Raw genomic sequence first — 22,707 nt, forward strand, 5'->3', positions numbered from 1 at the left:
TACCCTGCAGATTAACCCTACATCAGCAGGTTAATAGCGTTATCCAATGTGACAGGTTCCCTTTAACTTAAAGGATCATGTTCACAACAGGAAAAGTCTTCAAACGCTTGTTTCTAATCTATTACTAGTTATTGGACTTCTTGGTTGATGGTGTGTGGTGTGGAGTATTTTTACCGAATACAATTTTCCATTTTGATAAAAAACAACACATTTTTACCCACATGGAGGCGAATTCCCTCCTCTTCACCAGCCTCCATTATTGGTTTTATCAGATCGTATACTCACTTTATCAAAGTTTAGTGGGTACTGTGCTGCAAACTCCAGCTGACGGACCACCACTTCATTAGGAGCCACGTTTCTGTTCCTCATGTCCCGCAGAATATTGGTCAAGTAGACGTCATCTAACCTCTTTATGGCCGCATTAATCAATGTGCTGTATACATTGATATTTGGATGGAATCCACAAATCTGTAAAACAAGTTACCGATCAGATATGCAAAAAGATCCTTGTCACTTGTTTTCTATAAAAAGGCAAATCAGTTTAAAAATGACATTATTTTCTAGACTTTATCAAGTAGGAGTAAAAAAAAAAAAAAAGACACTAAATAAACTATGTAAACCAGCAATGTCATTACCGCCATGTCTTCCAGGAGCTGTAAACCATCTTTTTCTTTAAGGCATGCCCTAGCGAGATTGCAAAAGGTATGGATGTTTGGTGCAATGCCTCTCTGTGCCATCATAGGCAACAGCTGCTGTAAAGAAACCATTCAGACGATCAGTTTTTACACTGTACGTGTGGCATGAAGTGTGGAAGAATCTGCACTAAGTTTCAGAATGTGTCAGTGTTCTCCATGACAGCCAACCAGATGCCACGTTTCATTTTACCAGGGCAATAAAAGAAGAGCTCTGATTGGTTGTTATGGGTATCACTGTCCGTTTCGACAAAAAGTTTGTTTCTGCATGAGGCCCGACGCATTTTCAGAAAAAGGGAAATGCTAAAATCTGTATTAAACAGTATTCACACATAAAATATTGCTGCGTCCAACTGAATGTTGCATTTTGGCGGCAGCGCACAAAACGCCTTCATATAGGCTCAGTGCACAATTCCCTGCCGAAGCGCAAATTCACACAAGCACAATGCTTTGTGTTCAGGGGAAAAAAAGGCCATTTTTGATCCGTACAGCGTCCATTTGTCATCCATAACTAAAAAAAAAACTAATAGAAGGCCAGACACACTTTCCTATGTAATCTATGCAGTGCGTCCGGTAAAACATACCTGCCACACGGATTGTGTCTGATTGTTGTGCAGCCTTTGAAATCTACGGTTATATCTCATTTAAAAAACGGATGGATGAGATAAGCGCCTGTAGCCATTATTCCCCCACAGTCTGGTGGTCAATCCATTCATGTGGAATATTACACTGGGTGACATGGACATCACACCGACCAAAAACACAAATGGAGGAAATCTTCCTTGATGGTGCGGCCAGAAAAAGCAAAAGGCCTCATTCACACATCATGTTGCACGTGGAGGTTTATCCCTTTTTTTCATGGATACATCACATACCCAGTATAATCTATGGTGCTATTCACATGTCCGTCTGTCTGTCTTTTTCCGATATCACAGATGAAAAGAGCCGATACAAGTCTATGGGTCTGTGCAAAAACATTCAGCACCCGGATGGCAAAGAATAGGAGAAGCTCTGTAATTCAAGGATTTATTTATCCATCCGTCAAACATTGATGGGAAAAACGGACACACAGACCGAACACTGATGACACACGGAACAAACACTGCTGACACCATGGCCATTTTTTCCATGTACGTGGTTAAATATGGACATGTAAATGAGAAAATGTGTCATACTTTAGACTCTTTTGCTGGCTTGCCTTGCATCACTTTTTTTGCCCCCCAATTTTCAAACAATTTAGTGCATGCTGTTGTATTTAAAGCCATGCCCCTTCTGTCAAAGCCATGCCCATCTTTCAAAGCAATGTCCCTTCTTTCAAAACCATGCTTAGAAACAATTAGGCCGATATAAAAAAGTGTAGTTTCTATATGAATCGGTTGGAACTGTGGCGTCCCTGAGGGTTCAGTCGCCACAGGGGTACTGCACCTCAGATCGAGGTGTGGTATCTCCTCTCCGAGGTAAGGATGGAGCACCACACGGGACCCAGCCTCAGCACTCAACACTACACCACTCCTGTCCTGTGGGGGGCTTATATGCACCAGGGTGCAAAACCAGCCGGGATAGAGGAGATGGGTGGACGACCAAAGATAGGGGGAACCATGTAGTGGGTGAGGGTGGAGGACACACTTTTAGGTTACACTTACTGATACATATTTAATACACGGCCATCTTAGGTTCAAGGTCTTTGATTGTGATCTTCATCGCTGATAGTGGCTTTCTGCTGGAACCTGCAGCTTGTTGAAGATACACGGTCCTCGTACTCTGGGCTTGAGGTGAGGAGTGGGTTAGAGTTAACCGCTGTCTCTACCTGGTCAAGGTCCCTACCTAAGAAGGCCTGGAGGGGAGCGGAGGAGTAAAGCTCCACAGGCAAAAGGATCCCAGGGGATACGGACGGAGCAGCATACACCACCTGTATTTCTTACTCTGGCCTAGTCAGAGGGATTCCTGCTGCAAGAGGGGTACCGGCCCCCGATATCTGACTCTGTTACTTCACGTCTCAGTCGGAAAAGCCCAGAGGCCTTCTGGATCCCTAAGGGGGATATGGACGGAGCGGAGTACGCCACCCGTATCCCTTAAACTGCGCTGATGCAGCGGGAACCGGCCTTTCACCAAGTTCATACCACACACACAGTCAGGAGGAGACTTAATGGGAGAACTCACCAAGGAGAGGAACATTCTGGTCCAGGGGTCTCGTTAAGTGCACCTAAACTACCCGGAGTGTGCTGAACCCCTTCCTGGTGGACGCAGCGCGCCGTGAGGAGCAAGGAGAAGCTTTGTGCTTACTACTGAAACAACGTGAGTAAAGCTTGGAAGACTTCACCCCTTGCCTCCGTTATCCTTTCCTGCGCGGCACCGCACACACACCACCAACCTCCAGACTTTCCTCTCTCTCTGCCCTGAGGCCCTGCTCCGCCTGTGGGGAGTAGTACCAGCTGAGCTGCCACGACACCCGCCTCAGAGGACTGACGCAGCGCTGGTGGTACGTGAAAAAAGGGAAAAGAGGTGTGCTATGAAGCAGTGATCACCCAGCAATACTTCAATAAATTATCAAACGTTATAATAAGTGACAATAAATTTTATTCATTACAAATATAAATACATACAAACAACGTAAAAAAAACCAAATTGCTAAAACACAAGTAAAATCAATATAGTGGGGTTACCCACTAATTTGAAGCCCACCTGCTCCAAAAAAAACATCCCTAGTTACAACAGAACAAGCAGTACCATAATACAAGTGCCAGTATTATCCCTGGTGATCAATATCGTACACATGCAAATTAGTTATGACTGCCTGACATTAGTATACAAGGAGGTGTACTATAGTCCAGAAAGATGAAGAGGGAAATATGTGCCTACTACAGCAGAGTATATATTGAAAAATACAAAGAGTCCCAAACATAAATGAAGCCCATATAGAATATCTGAGCTAACAAATACTATATACTCACATACCACAAAAAGTACTATTCAGGGTATAAATAAATACAAAACCCTTTCATGCTGTAAGTATCCCTCCTGCACATAATAGCGCTACGATCAATCACCTCCCTGAGCACAAAATCCTATGCTGGGATGAAGCAGGCGGGCATTCAGTGCCCAAGCGCTGGTGGTAATCACCGGGAACCACAGGTGGCGTAGTCGACAAATAACCACTCATCTGCTAGCCCATATTTTTAATGTGTGCGCCCTGGGCACAGACCGGGTCAAGGCTACGACTGCATCCCCCTCTTCCACCGGCCCGTCGTCCAAGTACACCTTTCCCAGGGAGGGCTAACGCTACCTGAGTAGTAGTGGGTCACACAGAACCATTTGCTTTGGATCGTTATTAAGCCATAGTAAAAAAAAAAAAGGTATTCACTTTTAAGAAAAAAATATATATAAAAAGTCAGGCAGATCTGTCACACGCTTTACAAATGATTTCATGAAGCAAATATAATCCCACAATGCGGTAACATCATTCACCTACTGTACCTCAGCCTCTTTACTGTCAGATAGCGTGGATCTTCTCACAAGCCGTGTTAATTATTTTATGATGGCTTTTTAACATTTAAATGATAAAATAAAAACCATTCCCTTACCAAAGCCGACTGCAGCTTCAGAGTTTTACTCCTCTTCAACACCAAAGTGTTAAAAAAGGTGAGATCTGGCTGTACTCCGTAGGCGTCCATAGTGGCCCGGACGGCAGATTCTGACCCCACTTCTGCTCTCATGACTGCCGCTAGGAGGGTGAAGGTCTTTATTGTAGGACAGACGTTGTCTTCTTTCATCTTCTGAAGAACGCCCCCTAAGTCGCCAATCACTGCCAATCGGTCAGATGGGGTATTGACATTTACAAGTGACACAATTTTTCCCGTATTTACAGACAGGTCCAGGAGGTTTGGCACATTACTGGCATCAAAAGAGGGCACGCTGGGAAAATGGTCAGCCGTACTCACCACGACCAGTGCCTGTGAGCCTGCCAAGTCCTCAGCTGTGCCATAGTTGCCACTTGGAATTGAGGAATGGCCCAGGAGCATGGGCTGCCCACCTCTCCAGGACTATCCTTTCTTTTCTTCACTTGCTGGCTTTTCCTGTCTTGCTTCTCTTTGCCTGCACTTAAAGTCAGGGCTGCCAGTTCCTTAGAGTGCGTGAGTAAATGTAGAGCGTCAGCGGTGTCTCCAATCCCACAGTCTCGGGGGGCACAAAGAAGCAGGTTATAGGTGATTACATCCGGCTTTACCCCCATGTGCCGCATCTGCCTCCAGACCTGAAGCACAAGATGGCGAATACAGTCATTATCCACATTACATTCACGCAAATATGTACACCCCGTCACAGAGAAAGCAGTAACTGGACACGGACTAGCTGGCATGTAATGGCAGTATCCTATTATAATGATGCTCCCATATGTCAGAGGGTCACATTGGTAAAGCCGGTGCCCTCCAGGATGAAAAGCTTTGTGGAGGGCTTGGGCCATCTACTTATGTCATTTCCAAACGTGTGTCTACATAATAAATAGGCAACTTCTACTCGTAAATTCTGTGCTATTTTCTGTATCTGTGAAGCCTTGCCCACTGGTTTTCCCATTGTCTCCGAACAGCGCGCTTACCCGTGTAATAAGACCCCGATGCCAGCACGCCTACCCGTGTAATAAGACCCCGATGCCAGCGCGCCTACCGGTGTAATAAGACCCCGATACCAGCGCGCCTACCCGTGTAATAAGACCCCGATACCAGCACGCCTACTCGTGTAATAAGACCCCGATGCCAGTGTGCCTACCTGTGTAATAAGACCCCGATGCCAGCGTGCCTACCTGTGTAATAAGACCCCGATACCAGCGCGCCTACTCGTGTAATAAGACCCGATGCCAGCGCGCCTACCCGTGTAATAAGACCCCGATGCCAGCGCGCCTACCCGTGTAATAAGACCCCGATGCCAGTGCGCCTACCAGTATAATAAGACCCCGATGCCAGTGCGCCTACCCATGTAATAAGACCCTGATGCCAGCACGCCTACCCCTGTAATAAGACCCAGATGCCAGCGCGCCTACCCGTGTAATAAGACCCCAATGCCACAGCGCCTACCCATGCAATAAGACCCCGATGCCAGCACGGGTATTCCGACTGGCCGTTACAGGTTGCAGATGGAAGTGCCGTTGGGAAGGGGGGGATATGCCAACCGAAGACAGCGAAAATCATGCAAAACGTCAAAAAATAACTTATCAGCATGCTGCCTACTGTAACAGTCCACCTAAAGTGGCCGACCGCTGTATTCCCTTTGTTACTAAAAATCTGGCACAAAATCCTTATCTACTAGCCAGTCTAATCACCGGCCAGTCTAACCACTAGTCAGTCTAATCACCAGCCAGTCTAATCACCAGCCAGTCTAATCACTAGCCAGACTAATCACTAGCCAGACTAATCACTAGCCAGACTAATCACTAGCCAGTCTAATCGCTGGCCAGTCTAATCACTGGCCAGTCTAATCACTGGCCAGTCTAATCACTGGCCAGTCTAATCACTGGCCAGTCTAATCACTGGCCAGTCTAATCACTAGCCAGTCTAATCACTAGCCAGTCTAATCACTAGCCTTGCGCCAAACTTCTAACAGAAATCTCCTATCAGAATCGCAAGAAAGGAATCAGCAGGCGATCTCTTAGACCAGTCTGAACTAGGACTAAGTAAAGGAGCTAATACAATATAAAGAGGTGAAACTGTTACCAAAGCCTTGTTATTCCGCTCACAGTAACGTCTGAGCCAGCGTCGCTGACACCTCTGCAGGCCGATTTATGCTTTTAGAAAAGTCACATGAGTATCACTACACATGAGACTTCTGCAGCCGGACAGGAGTCCTACCCCGGCTTCTGCCCTCCGCCACGCGTCATCTACAAATATGACAGGCGGGTGGGAGACGCCACATCACTACTTAGATAAATGTCCTGCTTTATCTCCTGGGCATTGGCACAAGGACGGGTATGTGCCTGCGGGCCGTCAGCATCTTCCCTGAGGAGAGCGGGCACCTTCCCGGCCGCCGCACACCGGAGATGCAGGTCCGGTGCAGGAATAACTGTGCTCCTTTGGCAGGATTGCCAGAACTTGTTCCCTCTACTTGTCGGCACCACCTGGACTAACTACACAGCAATAAATCTCCCCTCCTGGCAGTGATGTGGAGCAGGTTGCTCTGTAGCTGCACGCTCCGGCCCCCAGAGCCTGAGTAGTACAGACATGCACTACATGGCGGCACAGACCACCAGAGGGAATAACGGACATAATAAAGGTGGACAGGATAGGGGGAAAATAACCACATGGATGCAATTAAAGGGTTATTGCCAAAATAGAAAATCATCTCTTATCCAAAGGTTAGGGGATAACTTACTGATCACTGAGGGTCTGACTGCTGGAACCCCTAGCAAACCCATGAACAGGCAGCATGCTCAGCCTCCCCTCCATTCACTGTCTATAGGACTGCCCAAAAATAGCCAAGAGCAGCGCTCCACTAGTTCTGGCAGTCCCACAGACGATGAGTACGACGCGCCCAGGGGATGGGGACGACTCGGTACCCGGGCCTTTGCCTGGTTTTGGGGATGTCGCGGTGGTCGGCTCCTGGGCCCGTACACTGGGGTCACTCTTGAAAAAGTGGATTGAAACTTGGATAAAATAAATAAACAGTTTGTGACGCCACCTGTGGTACTTGGTAATGATTACCAGCGCTGCTTCAGACCTCCGGGGGGGTGATGGGATGGCAGCTGAGGTGTTTCTGCTCCCCACAGGTGCAGTGGGCCCCCGGGGCAGTGTGGAGTTTGGTGGGTGGTGATGCTGGGACTTGTAGTGCAGGCGGGATGGCGCAGCAGGAGTAACTGACAGAGACAGGGGATTCGCTTCAATATCTTTACTGGTGCGGATGTCAGGTACGCTCCAGGGTACTCAGTAGGATGGGTGCACTTCAGGACTTCTCCCCAGTGAGCGGGTATAAGGCCTCCTGGTCCGTGTCTGCCTCTCTGTATGCTCCTGGCCAGCCTGCAACTGGGCCTAGCTTATGTGTCGTGCTGTTCCTTCACCTGTCGCTCAGTAGTAGGACCTTCTGCTGGCAACCACTATCCCTGGTCGTCGGGGCCATCATGGTTCCTGGTCCTGTAATGGGTCTAGCTTCAGGTCTGCCAGGGACTTGTAGTCCTCCTGGAATGCCGGTGGTCCCTACTGGGTATAAAGTACCCTGTAGGCGCGGACCCGGTGTCCGGTTTGTATCTTTGGGGTGAGCCTTGTGATGCTCCTCTGCCCCCTCAACTCCTCTCATCTCTCCTCTTTACCGTCGGCCACACTCGTGGCCCTCAGAACCCAGCAGCAGACGCGCCGCGTCTTCGCTGCTCTCAGCGTCAGCACGCTCTCAGACTCTCTCAGTCTGACTACTAACTCTGACTGAACTGCCTGGCTCCACCCTCCATATATATATATATATCCCTAACGGGCTCCCTCTGGTGGTATGAGGTGGAAGGGTGGAGGTGTTTGTATGTAGTGAGGGCCTCTTGTGGAGAAGTCCATCCATGCACCCTGGGTCCTGTGGTACCTGTTGTAGCAGGGTGCCGCAAATGGAGTGGTGGTTGAGTATACGCACTGCTCCGTTCATTCTTAATGGGAGTGCTGAAGACCAGCCAAGCACAGAGCTTCAGTCGTCCCATAGAGAATGTATGGTGCAGCACTGATCGACCATCACATCAGTCACAAAGGACTCTTCAAATCCCCAGTTTTCAGGATTGGTGAGGCTCCCAGCAGTCAGACCCCATCCATCGGGAAGTTATCCTATGGATAGGAGATATCTTTTAAACTTTGTACACCCCCTTTGAAGGATTATTCAATCTAATTCTAAAGTCGGGGGATACTGACAGCCGCCCTCCACTAATCACACCATGTTGGCATATTGTAGTGATATCCCACCGCATTGTGATGGAAAGAAGAATATAACTGTATACAGAATAACATGGAGATGTTTGATAGAATCCAGCAGCCCGGAGGTTATGGGAGCGCCGCCAGCTTCTGTACCTCTGTACTAGATGGTATACAGCAGTGACCGTCCCTACACGGGACCCTGATCATCAGGAATATTGCCTCTTACACCCGAGCCCAGGGAATTCTAATTACTAGTGTACACTGTTATATCAGTTTATTATCACCTCCGGCCATGAAAGAATTGTCAAATTATTTATTTTATAGAATTTTGTCTAGCATGGAAGTTATGAAACCTTACAAATCCATGCTCAGTACTCTCTATATACATGTATAAATTAGATACATTGTAAATGAAAACATCATATATTTAGGAGTTTGTGAGCTACATATCCATATAATAGATGGTGGCCCGATTCTAATGCATCGGGTATTCTAGAATAGGTATGCGGCCGACCGGGCGCAGTCAGCAGAGCTGTGTTTAAATTTTGCACCAAAATCGCTGATTGGTCACGGTTGCCGGCCTCGACCAATCAGCAAAGCGGTGTTTAAATTTTGCGCCAATACTGCTGATTGATCTCGACCGGCGGCCTCGACCAATCAACGATTTTGGCGCCAAATTTAAGCAACGCTCTGCTGATTGATCTCGGCCGGCGTCCTCGACCAATCAGCAGAGCGTTGCTTAAATATGGCGCCAAAATCGTTGATTGGTCGAGGCCGCCGGTCGCGACCAATCAGCGATTTTGGCGCAAAATTTAAACAACGCTCTGCATCGCTCTGCTCATTGGTCGCGGTCGCCGGTCTCGACCAATCAGCAGAGCGTTGTTTAAATTTGGCGCCAATCTCGCTGATTGGTCGCGGATGGCGGCCGCGACCAATCAGCAGAGCGCTGTTTAAATTTGGCGCCAATCTCACTGATTGGTCGCGGCTGGCCGCCGCGACCAATCAGCAGAGCGATGTTTGAATTTTGCGCCAAAATCGCTGATCGGTCGCGGGCGGCGGCCGTGACCAATCAGCAAGCCATGTTAGTGAGGACTGGAGAGCGTGTTTAAATTTGACACCAAAATCGTTGATTAGTCGCGACCGCGACCAATCAGCATAGAGGTGTTTAAATTTGGCGAGAATACTGCTGATTGGTCGCGGCCGGCTTCCGCGACCAAACAGCAGAAAGATGCAGAGCGGGGTTTAAATTTGGCGCCAAAATCGCTGATTAATCGCGGCTGACGGCCGCGACCAATCAGCAGAGCGTTGTTTAAATTGGGCGCCAAAATCGATGATTGGTCGCGGTCGGCGGCCTCAACCATTCAGCAGAGCGTTGTTTAAATTTGCCGCCAATTTCGCTGATTGTTCGAGGCTGGCGGCCGCGACCAATCAGCAGAGCGGGGTTTAAATTTGGCGCCAATAATGCTGATGGGTCGCGGCCGGCTACCGCGACCAATCAGCAGAGCGTTGTTTAAATTTGGCACAAAAAACGCAGATTGGTCGCAGCCAGTGGTTGCGACCAATCAGCAGAGTGAGGTTTAAATTTGGCGCCAATACTGCTGATTGATCTCGGCCAGCGACCGATCAGCAGAGCGGTGTTTAAATTTGGCGGCAAAATCGCTGATTGGTCGCAGCTGGAGTCCGCGACCAATCAGCAGAGCGTTGTTTAAATTTGGGGCCAATCTCGCTGATTGGACGCGTCCGGCGTCCGCGACCAATCAGCAGAGCGTTGTTTACATTTTGCGCCAATACTGCTGATTGATCTCGGCCAGCGACCGCAATCAATCAGCAGAGCGCTGTTTAAATTTGGCGCCAATCTCACTAATTGGTCGCGGATGGTGTCCGCGACCAATCAGCAGAGCGTTGTTGAAATTTTGCGCCAAGCTCGCTGATTGGTCGCGGCTGGTGTCCGCGACCAATTAGCACAGCAGTGTTTAAAAGTGGCGGTAAGATCGGTGATTGGTCGTGGCGGCTATTTAAATGTAGCGCCCAAATTGGTGATTGGCCGCGGGCAGCGGCCGCGACCAATCAGCAGAGCGGTGTTTAACTTTAGCGCCAAGATCACTGATTGGTCGCGCTCTCCGCACGCGACCAATCCGCAAATCGTATTGGTGAGGAGCAGGGAGCGTAATCGTATTAGTGAGGACCGGTGGACATGAGCGGGCGCTCGGAGCAGAAGTATCCCGACCCGCAGCGCCGCTCCCCGGTCCTCTCTTCACACCCTAGCCGCTGATGTCCCCACAGTATCCGCATGGTGTTACAGAGGTCCAGACATTTGTGTTAAAAATCGGTGATTGGTCGCGGGCAGCGTCGGCGACCAATCAGCACAGCGATGTTTAACTTTTGCGCTAAGATCAGTGATTGGTCGGGTCCGAAGACCGCGACCAATCATCGAATCGTCTTGGTGAGGACCGGCGCTGCCTCTGCGGCTACTTCCGCTGCGAGAACCCGGGACATAGCGGGCGCTCGCAGGAGAAGTATCCCGACCCGCAGCGCCGCTCCCCTGTCCTCCGTTCCGCATGGAGGTCAGAGGCGCCGGCGGTCCTTCCGCTGATACCGGCCGGGAGATGAGCGCCTCGCGCCGCTCATTTCCCGGCTGCATCTCCGTCCCGCAGATGGGTCCGGCGGTCGGGGTCCTTCTGCTGGTACCGGCCGGGAGATGAGCACCTCGCGCCGGTCATCTCCCGGCTGCATCGCCGCTGAGCTCCGTCCCGCAGATGAGCTGCTAACGGCCGCCATCTTTTTTCAGAAATCCCGCGGCGCTGATTGGCCGCTGGCGGACCAATGAGCAATGCGGGATTTCCTGGACAGACAGACAGACAGACAGATGGGATAAGACGATTATATATATAGATACTCCCTGCAACCACTTTGATGTTGCACTTTACTGCAATGCTGTGGCAGCCAAAAAAACGTCATTCTGGCATTTTGATTTTTTCCCCATTACAATGTTTACTGATCAGATTAATTAGGAGACTTGAAGCGGCGATCGTCTGATCGCTTGTGCTGTACATACACTGCAATCTATAGCAGAAATCACCATCTTCTATGAACGCCGGCCCATAGGAGGGTCATAATGACATGTATGGGAGGTCATCAGCAGAACCCCAGCTGTCATGACAACCCATCGGTGCCCCACAATCACGTGGCAGGATGTATGACGCGCTTCCAGCCGACGTGCGTTAAATCCCGCTGTCAGTGATTGGTTAATAGCAGCAGGCGGAGCAACAGTACATCAGCAGCTATTAAAGGCACATGATGGTTGATTAAATCAGTCATCATGTGCAGGGAAATATGTGGGCTCGGTGTGCGAGATCACATCAAAGGCAGAGACACGACCTTTGACGTAAATATACGTCAAAGATGGTGAAGCGGTAGAGCAAAGCACAGGTTGCAGCCTCTTCTCTAATATTCAAAGACTGGCTAAAAATACTCCTGAAAAATACTATGAGGAGGATTTTTACTCTTCTGTAAAAAATGTAGAGCGACCTCTGCAATGCGGTATACATTTCTTTACAATGGGTCCCAATAGTGGACGGATGCCTCATCATCCATCCTGACAGTGGCCACTAGGGGGCCACACACCTTCTATGTGTATGCGCCCAACAATGGCCACAAACGTAATGTGCACCGAGCCCAACAGAGTCATCAGAGACTCCAAGAGTCCCACCCTCAGCCGGCATGCCCCATCGTCACTTCAGCAGAAATACTGCAGCAAGAAATATCTGTATTAGTAAAATGAACAGTTGCTCCATGATTCCTCAATGTTTTTGCGTCTCTCATCATGTCGGAAGTGTGAGACATAATTCCCAGGTAAGTGTGCACTGTACGGATATAGGATGCAGGATGTGTGCAGCAAGCCATACCTGCAGAGCTTGTAGGAAGCCCAGCTCTTCATCCTTTATGCATCCCATAAACAGGACGGTGAATGTTTCAGGGCCAACGACACGGAATTTTTGTGCAATTTCCTATAAACCCAAGAAGACCATATTAGCTTGTTATTATCCAGCTCGCGACATCACTGCTTGAGTATTGCAAGAAAAATCTAACAAAAATCAAAATCTCAGGGAAAGTGTCACTTTGCCGTTCCCAGAACAGCCGGGTGGCCAGTGAAAAACACAGTGAAGGGGGCGCAGTGCTGCACCAGTGCCCAGGATCAGTGGGGTCCAGCGCCGGACTGGAGTACCTGGGGCCCACCAGGAAAAAATCAATCTTGGGGCCCACCAGCACCATGCAGATACCGTATATAGGAATAACATAAGTCCACAAACTCATTCAAAATGAATCAACTTTATTAACCAATAAATAACCAATATAACGAATAAATAACAAACTAAAGAAACACTCCTGGCGAAAGAGGAACACTGTTATCTTATTCACACCAGTGTGTGATAAAGTGCCATAACAGAAAAATAACAAGAAATACTTTCAAGGTACATTCTCTTAAAGTATAAGTGCCACAAATTGAACCTGCATCCATCTGGCATCCCAGCAGCCGGCATCATTGTAGCAGCACCAAACTTGGCCGCTGGGAAAAGTAAAAGAATTCTGTAAGCATTTTGGAAGTTTGTATTGCACGATTTCCTCTCCTCTATAATACAATACCATTCAATTGTTAGTGAAAGGCCCAAAACAACAAATAAACTCACACTAACAGTCAATCAGCAGCAAAATTACAAACGTTTTTTTTAAGAACAGAAGATGACATTGCATACGTATTAATAATGTCATCATAGTCTAAGTTCCTTGAAATGTCACACTCAATGTTCAACAGAAGGAGGGACTCTAAAAGCTCCTGTCCAATCGAAGCCCTCAGACGATTTTTTACACTTTTCAGCTTTGAGAACACTCTTTCACATGAAACCTGGGTGCAAGCAAGTGTAAGAAGGGTCTTGTAAACTGCAAAAATGTTTCCATAAGCAGCAGAATGTAAATTGTAGTCATATAAAAGTCTGTAGCAGCAGGAAAGACAGTTTTTTTGCGGGACGAGTTGTACTTTCAGATGCAATCATTTATTTTACCATATAGTGTACAGGGAAATGGCAACAAAAATTCCAAGTGCAGTAAAATTGCAAAAAAAGTGCAATTGCACGTTTGTTTATTGGGTTTTTTAGTCATCATGTTCACTATATGGAAAAACCGACGTGACAGGGTGATGCCTCGGGTCAGTACGAGTTTGTAGATACCAAACATGTATACCTTTACTGGTATCTAAGTGGTGAAAACAAATTCATAAGTTTGAAAAATCACACTTTTCACGCCATGTTCTGCGCACCGTAGTGTTCTCATTTTTTTGGGTCTGGGGCTTTGTGACGGCTTATTTTTTGCGTCTTGAGCTGACGTGCATCTCTGCTGCTCTGTACTAGTCACAACACAGGGAGAGGTTAACCATCCAAGTATTTAATATGTATTGCAAATAAAGAATGTTCCCATTCTTAATATCCGAAAAAACAAATGACTGACAACTATCCCTAGACTAATAATACCATATAGAAGAGAGAAATACCGCCACACCATGACCAGAACACATACCACCACATAGTGATGAAATACTACCAAGTACAAGGTATATATACTGCCACACCATGAGAAGACGACATATTACCACCACATAGTGACTGTCCGAATAATACCACATACAAGGGACAAATTCCGCCACGCCATGACCATGGCACCAGATAGTGACTGATAATGAAAATGTAAAAAAGCTCTGTATATAGAGTCAGTGTACAGATAATGTAGAGATTATCAGTGACATTATGCACAGGACTCCTGTGTATAGGGTCAGTGTAGAGGTAATACAGTGATCACCAGTGACATTACACACAGGAGCTCTGTATATAGTGTCAGTATGTGTGTATAGGTAATACAGCAATCACCAGTGACATTACACACAGGAGCTCTGTATATAGTGTCAGTGTGTGTGTACAGGTAATACAGTGATCACCAGTGACATTACACACAGGAGATCTGTATATAGTGTCAGTGTGTGTGTATAGGTAATACAGTGATCACCAGTGACATTACACACAGGACCTCTGTATATAGTGTCAGTGTGTGTGTATAGGTAATACAGTGATCACCAGTGACATTACACACAGGAGCTCTGTATATAGTGTCAGTGTGTGTGTATAGGTAATACAGTGATCACCAGTGACATTACTCACAGGAGCTCCGTGTATAGTGTCAGTGTGTGTGTATAGGTTGTACAGAGATCACCAGTGACATTACACACAGGAGCTCTGTATATAGTGTCAGTGTGTGTGTATAGGTAATACAGTGATCACCAGTGACATTACACACAGGAGCTCTGTATATAGTGTCAGTGTGTATGTATAGGTAATACAGTGATGACCAGTGACATTACACACAGGAGCTCTGTATATAGTGTCAGTGTGTGTGTATAGGTAACACACATACTCACCAGTGATGTCTCTAGGTGAAGTTCTTTATCTGCCGCAGACCGATATATCTCATCTTCTATGCAGGACTTATCTCTGCAGAAAATAACATAGTTTGCTATAACTGATCACTTCCAGAGCACAATCTACACTTTTCTCAAGATTTCTACACTGCATGAAATGACAAAAAAAGAAATCTAGTGCCGCACTACACAGTAACATTGCTCCGGTGTCATTCTGTGCCGGCTCATCTCTGTCAGCAGACATATTGTCAGATGGCAAAGATGCAGCAGAGCTGAAGACAGAAGACCTATGGATTACGTTGGATTGAGGATTTTTCTTTATTAAAGATGGAGTCCCTAAATGTGTTTTATTTTTAATAGAAAAAAAAAAATTCTGTCTTTTTTTTCTGTTTACTAGAAATTCATGGTGGCTATGTCTAATTTGGCGTGACACCATGAATTTCGGGCTTAGTACCAGCTGATAATACAAAGCTGGCCTGGTACTAACCCGATTATTACCCAGGGTGCCACTCACCACCAGGGCCGCTGGAAGAGCCGGGTAAAGCACCTGGAAATGGTGCTATGAGGAATGCGCCACTTTCAGGGGTGGCTGCGGGCTGCGATTATCAGCGTGGGGGGCCAAGAACGCTTGGGCCTTACCATGCTGCGAATCCCAGCCCCCAGCTGCCTTGTTTTATCTGGCTGGCGATCAACATATGGCGGGAGCTGGGCAATGGGCATAATTATCAAATAATATATACCTGACAGGGGCCCATACATTCTCCTGCCTCCAATAATATATACCTGACAGGAGCCCATACATTCTCCTGCCTCCAATAATATATACCTGACAGAAGCCCATAGATTCTGCTGCCTCCAATAATATATACCTGACAGGAGCCCATACATTCTCCTGCCTCCAATAATATATACCTGACAGGAGCCCATACATTCTGCTGCCTCCAATAATATATACCTGACAGGAGCCCATAGATTCTGCTGCCTCCAATAATATATACCTGACAGGAGCCCATAGATTCTGCTGCCTCCAATAATATATACCTGACAGGAGCCCATAGATTCTGCTGGCTCCAATAATATATATCTGACAGGAGCCCATACATTCTGCTGCCTCCAATAATATATACCTGACAGGAGCCCATACATTCTCCTGCCTCCAATAATATATACCTGACAGGAGCCCATACATTCTGCTGCCTCCAATAATATATACCTGACAGGAGCCCATACATTCTGCTGCCTCCAATAATATATACCTGACAGGAGCCCATACATTCTGCTGCCTCCAATAATATATACCTGACAGGGGCCCATACATTCTGCTGCCTCCAATAATATATACCTGACAGGAGCCCATACATTCTCCTGCCTCCAATAATATATACCTGACAGGAGCCCATACATTCTGCTGCCTCCAATAATATATAAGTGACAGGAGCCCATACATTCTGCTGCCTCCAATAATATATACCTGACAGGAGCCCATAGATTCTGCTGGCTCCAATAATATATACCTGACAGGAGCCCATACATTCTGCTGCCTCCAATAATATATACCTGACAGGAGCCCATACATTCTGCTGCCTCCAATAATATATACCTGGCAGGAGCCCATACATTCTGCTGCCTCCAATAATATATACCTGACAGGAGCCCATAGATTCTGCTGGCTCCAATAATATATACCTGACAGGAGCCCATACATTCTGCTGCCTCCAATAATATATACCTGACAGGAGCCCATACATTCTGCTGCCTCCAATAATATATACCTGACAGGAGCCCATAGATTCTGCTGGCTCCAATAATATATACCTGACAGGAGCCCATACATTCTGCTGCCTCCAATAATATATACCTGACAGGAGCCCATACATTCTGCTGCCTCCAATAATATATACCTGGCAGGAGCCCATACATTCTGCTGCCTCCAATAATATATACCTGGCAGGAGCCCATACATTCTGCTGCCTCCAATAACATATACCTGACAGGAGCCCATAGATTCTGCTGCCTCCAATAATATATACCTGACAGGAGCCCATACATTCTCCTGCCTCCAATAATATATACCTGACAGGAGCCCATAGATTCTGCTGCCTCAAATAATATATACCTGACAGGAGCCCATAGATTCTGCTGCCTCCAATAATATATACCTGACAGGAGCCCATACATTCTGCTGCCTCCAATAATATATACCTGACAGGAGCCCATACATTCTCCTGCCTCCAATAATATATACCTGTCAGGAGCCCATACATTCTGCTGCCTCCAATAATATATACCTGACAGGAGCCCATACATTCTGCTGCCTCCAATAATATATACCTGTCAGGAGCCCATACATTCTGCTGCCTCCAATAATATATACCTAACAGGAGCCCATACATTCTGCTGCCTCCAATAATATATACCTGTCAGGAGCCCATACATTCTGCTGCCTCCAATAATATATACCTGACAGGAGCCCATACATTCTCCTGCCTCCAATAATATATACCTGACAGGAGCCCATACATTCTCCTGCCTCCAATAATATATACCTGACAGGAGCCCATACATTCTGCTGCCTCCAATAATATATACCTGACAGGAGCCCATACATTCTGCTGCCTCCAATAATATATACCTGTCAGGAGCCCATACATTCTCCTGCCTCCAATAATATATACCTGTCAGGAGCCCATACATTCTCCTGCCTCCAATAATATATACCTGTCAGGAGCCCATACATTCTGCTGCCTCCAATAATATATACCTGACAGGGGCCCATACATTCTCCTGCCTCCAATAATATATACCTGACAGGGGCCCATACATTCTGCTGGCTCCAATAATATATACCTGACAAGAGCCAATACATTCTCCTGCCTCCAATAATATATACCTGACAGGAGCCCATAGATTCTGCTGGCTCCAATAATATATACCTGACAGGAGCCCATACATTCTGCTGCCTCCAATAATATATACCTGACAGGAGCCCATACATTCTCCTGCCTCCAATAATATATACCTGACAGGAGACCATAGATTCTGCTGGCTCCAATAATATATACCTGACAGGAGCCAATACATTCTGCTGCCTCCAATAATATATACCTGTCAGGAGCCCATACATTCTCCTGCCTCCAATAATATATACCTGTCAGGAGCCCATACATTCTCCTGCCTCCAATAATATATACCTGTCAGGAGCCCATACATTCTGCTGCCTCCAATAATATATACCTGACAGGAGCCCATACATTCTCCTGCCTCCAATAATATATACCTGACAGGAGCCCATACATTCTCCTGCCTCCAATAATATATACCTGACAGGAGCCCATAGATTCTCCTGCCTCCAATAATATATACCTGACAGGAGCCCATACATTCTCCTGCCTCCAATAATATATACCTGACAGGAGCCCATACATTCTCCTGCCTCCAATAATATATACCTGACAGGAGCCCATACATTCTCCTGCCTCCAATAATATATACCTGTCAGGAGCCCATACATTCTGCTGCCTCCAATAATATATACCTGACAGGAGCCCATACATTCTGCTGCCTCCAATAATATATACCTGTCAGGAGCCCATACATTCTCCTGCCTCCAATAATATATACCTGTCAGGAGCCCATACATTCTCCTGCCTCCAATAATATATACCTGTCAGGAGCCCATACATTCTGCTGCCTCCAATAATATATACCTGACAGGAGCCCATACATTCTCCTGCCTCCAATAATATATACCTGACAGGAGCCCATAGATTCTCCTGCCTCCAATAATATATACTTGACAGGAGCCCATAGATTCTCCTGCCTCCAATAATATATACCTGACAGGAGCCCATACATTCTCCTGCCTCCAATAATATATACCTGACAGGAGCCCATACATTCTCCTGCCTCCAATAATATATACCTGACAGGAGCCCATACATTCTCCTGCCTCCAATAATATATACCTGACAAGAGCCCATACATTCTGCAGCCTCCAATAATATATACCTGACAGGAGCCCATACATTCTGCAGCCTCCAATAATATATACCTGACAGGAGCCCATACATTCTCCTGCCTCCAATAATATATACCTGACAGGAGCCCATACATTCTCCTGCCTCCAATAATATATACCTGACAGGAGCCCATACATTCTCCTGCCTCCAATAATATATACCTGACAGGAGCCCATACATTCTCCTGCCTCCAATAATATATACCTGACAGGAGCCCATACATTCTCCTGCCTCCAATAATATATACCTGACAAGAGCCCATACATTCTGCAGCCTCCAATAATATATACCTGACAAGAGCCCATACATTCTGCAGCCTCCAATAATATATACCTGACAAGAGTCCATACATTCTGCAGCCTCCAATAATATATACCTGACAGGAGCTCATACATTATCATGCCTCCAATAATATATACCTGACAGGAGCCCATACATTCTGCTGCCTCCAATAATATAAACCTGACAGGAGCCCATACATTCTCCTGCCTCCAATAATATATACCTGACAGGAGCCCATAGATTCTGCAGCCTCCAATAATATATACCTGACAGGAGCCCATACATTCTCCTGCCTCCAATAATATATACCTGACAGGAGCCCATACATTCTCCTGCCTCCAATAATATATACCTGACAGGAGCCCATACATTCTGCTGCCTCCAATAATATATACCCGACAGGAGCCCATAGATTCTGCTGCCTCCAATAATATATACCTGACAGGAGCCCATAGATTCTGCTGCCTCCAATAATATATACCCGACAGGAGCTCATACATTCTGCTGCCTCCAATAATATATACCTGACAGGAGACCATAGATTCTGCTGACTCCAATAATATATACCTGACAGGAGCCCATACATTCTCCTGCCTCCAATAATATATACCTGACAGCAGTCCATACATTCTGCTGCCTCCAATAATATATACCTGACAGGAGCCCATAGATTCTGCTGCCTCCAATAATATATACCTGACAGGAGCCCATACATTCTCCTGCCTCCAATAATATATACCTGACAGCAGTCCATACATTCTGCTGCCTCCAATAATATATACCTGACAGGAGCCCATACATTCTGCTGCCTCCAATAATATATACCTGACAGGAGCCCATAGATTCTGCTGCCTCCAATAATATATACCTGGCAGGAGCCCATAGATTCTGCTGCCTCCAATAATATATACCTGACAGGAGCCCATACAATCTGCTGCCTCCAATAATATATACCTGACAGGAGCCCATACATTCTCCTGCCTCCAATAATATATACCTGACAGGAGCCCATACATTCTGCTGCCTCCAATAATATATACCTGACAGGAGCCCATACATTCTCCTGCCTCCAATAATATATACCTGACAGGAGCCCATAGATTCTGCTGCCTCCAATAATATATACCTGACAGGAGCCCATACATTCTGCTGCCTCCAATAATATATACCTGACAGGAGCCCATACATTCTCCTGCCTCCAATAATATATACCTGACAGGAGCCCATACATTCTGCTGGCTCCAATAATATATACCTAACAGGAGCCCATACATTCTCCTGCCTCCAATAATATATACCTGACAGGAGTCCATACATTCTCCTGCCTCCAATAATATATACCTGACAGGAGCCCATACATTCTCCTGCCTCCAATAATATATACCTGACAGGAGCCCATACATTCTGCTGGCTCCAATAATATATACCTGACAGGAGCCCATACATTCTCCTGCCTCCAATAATATATACCTGACAGGAGCCCATACATTCTCCTGTCTACAATAATATATACCTGACAGGAGCCCATACATTCTCCTGCCTCCAATAATATATACCTGACAGGAGCCCATACATTCTGCTGGCTCCAATAATATATACCTGACAGGAGCCCATACATTCTGCTGGCTCCAATAATATATACCTGACAGGAGCCCATACATTCTCCTGCCTCCAATAATATATACCTGACAGGAGCCCATACATTCTCCTGTCTACAATAATATATACCTGACAGGAGCCGATACATTATCATGCCTCCAATAATATATACCTGACAGGAGCCCAGAGATTCTGCAGCCTCCAATAATATATACCTGACAGGAGCCCATACATTCTCCTGCCTCCAATAATATATACCTGACAGGAGCGCATAGATTCTGCAGCCTCCAATAATATAAACCTGACAGGAGCCCATACATTCTGCTGCCTCCAATAATATATACCTGACAGGAGCCCATACATTCTCCTGCCTCCAATAATATATACCTGACAGGAGCCCATACATTCTCCTGCCTCCAATAATATATACCTGACAGGAGACCATAGATTCTGCTGCCTCCAATAATATATACCTGACAGGAGCCCATACATTCTCCTGCCTCCAATAATATATACCTGACAGGAGCCCATACATTCTCCTGCCTCCAATAATATATACCTGACAGGAGCCCATACATTCTGCTGCCTCCAATAATATATACCTGACAGGAGCCCATACATTCTCCTGCCTCCAATAATATATACCTGACAGGAGCCCATACATTCTCCTGCCTCCAATAATATATACCTGACAGGAGCCCATAGATTCTGCTGCCTCCAATAATATATACCTGACAGGAGCCCATAGATTCTGCTGCCTCCAATAATATATACCTGACAGGAGCCCATACATTCTGCTGCCTCCAATAATATATACCTGACAGGAGCCCATAGATTCTCCTGCCTCCAATAATATATACCTGACAGGAGTCCATAGATTCTGCTGCCTCCAATAATATATACCTGACAGGAGCCCATACATTCTGCTGCCTCCAATAATATATACCTGACAGGAGCCCATACATTCTGCTGCCTCCAATAATATATACCTGACAGGAGCCCATACATTCTCCTGCCTCCAATAATATATACCTGACAGGAGCCCATACATTCTCCTGCCTCCAATAATATATACCTGACAGGAGCCCATACATTCTCCTGCCTCCAATACTATATACCTGACAGGAGCCCATAGATTCTGCTGCCTCCAATAATATATACCTGACAGGAGCCCATACATTCTCCTGCCTCCAATAATATATACCTGACAGGAGCCCATACATTCTGCTGCCTCCAATAATATATACCTGACAGGAGCCCATACATTCTCCTGCCTCCAATAATATATACCTGACAGGAGCCCATACATTCTGCTGCCTCCAATAATATATACCTGACAGGAGACCATAGATTCTGCTGCCTCCAAAAATATATACCTGACAGGAGCCCATAGATTCTGCTGGCTAAAATAATATATACCTGTCAGGAGCCCATACATTCTGCTGCCTTCAATAATATATACCTGACAGGAGCCCATACATTCTGCTGCCTTCAATAATATATACCTGACAGGAGCCCATACATTCTCCTGCCTCCAATAATATATACCTGTCAGGAGCCCATACATTCTGCTGCCTTCAATAATATATACCTGACAGGAGCCTATACATTCTGCTGCCTTCAATAATATATACCTGAAAGGGCCCATACAGTGCTGCCAATATGATTAGCGAACCAGGGGGGCCCTCTGTTCTCTGTACAGGGCCCAGGGGGGGTAGGGGGCGGGGTTTGGGGGCGTGGCCAATGGGACCCAGGGCCCACCGGTGGATTTCCTGATCCTCCGTTGG

The 22,707-nt window shown here is 46.5% G+C and overlaps 1 pseudogene; it reads right to left on the reverse strand.

Moving 5' to 3' along the window:
- Positions 1-243: 243 nt before the first annotated feature.
- LOC141219310 (pentatricopeptide repeat-containing protein 1, mitochondrial-like) overlaps positions 244-22,707 on the reverse strand; it is a 54,886-nt pseudogene continuing 32,422 nt past the window's right edge.

This window comes from Phyllobates terribilis, unplaced genomic scaffold, assembly GCF_046119375.1.
Source record: "Phyllobates terribilis strain yellow unplaced genomic scaffold, ASM4611937v1 Scaffold_261__1_contigs__length_2674298, whole genome shotgun sequence".
In the NCBI taxonomy this organism is placed as follows: Eukaryota; Metazoa; Chordata; class Amphibia; order Anura; family Dendrobatidae; genus Phyllobates; species Phyllobates terribilis.